The following is a 351-nucleotide window of genomic DNA, read 5'->3' on the forward strand; positions in this document are numbered from 1 at the left end:
GCTGGAGGCGCAGACGTGCGCAGCCAAGGGCGCCGCTCGCCCTCCTTCTCTTCTCTTGGCTTTTGCTGCAGCCCCTGACACCCACTCCCCCGCTGCCCCGGGGGAAGAAACTTTTTTCTTTGGCTTTCGCGGTGGGGGGTTTTCCGGATGCCCGAGTCTGGATCGGGGAAGGATGAGAGGAACTTGCACGTCGAATTAGGGAGAGCCGGGTTCTTGGGCATGAAACCCCGTGGGGCGATCGGGAGTGACCTGGTCCCATCGGGCTAGTGCAGCTCTGCTCTGGGCGCGCTAAGGCGAGGGCTCCCGAGTCTGTTTCTAATTTTTGCAAATGACTGTGGACATGGTGTGGTG

Source organism: Myotis davidii, unplaced genomic scaffold, assembly GCF_000327345.1.
Source record: "Myotis davidii unplaced genomic scaffold, ASM32734v1 scaffold662, whole genome shotgun sequence".
In the NCBI taxonomy this organism is placed as follows: domain Eukaryota; kingdom Metazoa; phylum Chordata; class Mammalia; order Chiroptera; family Vespertilionidae; genus Myotis; species Myotis davidii.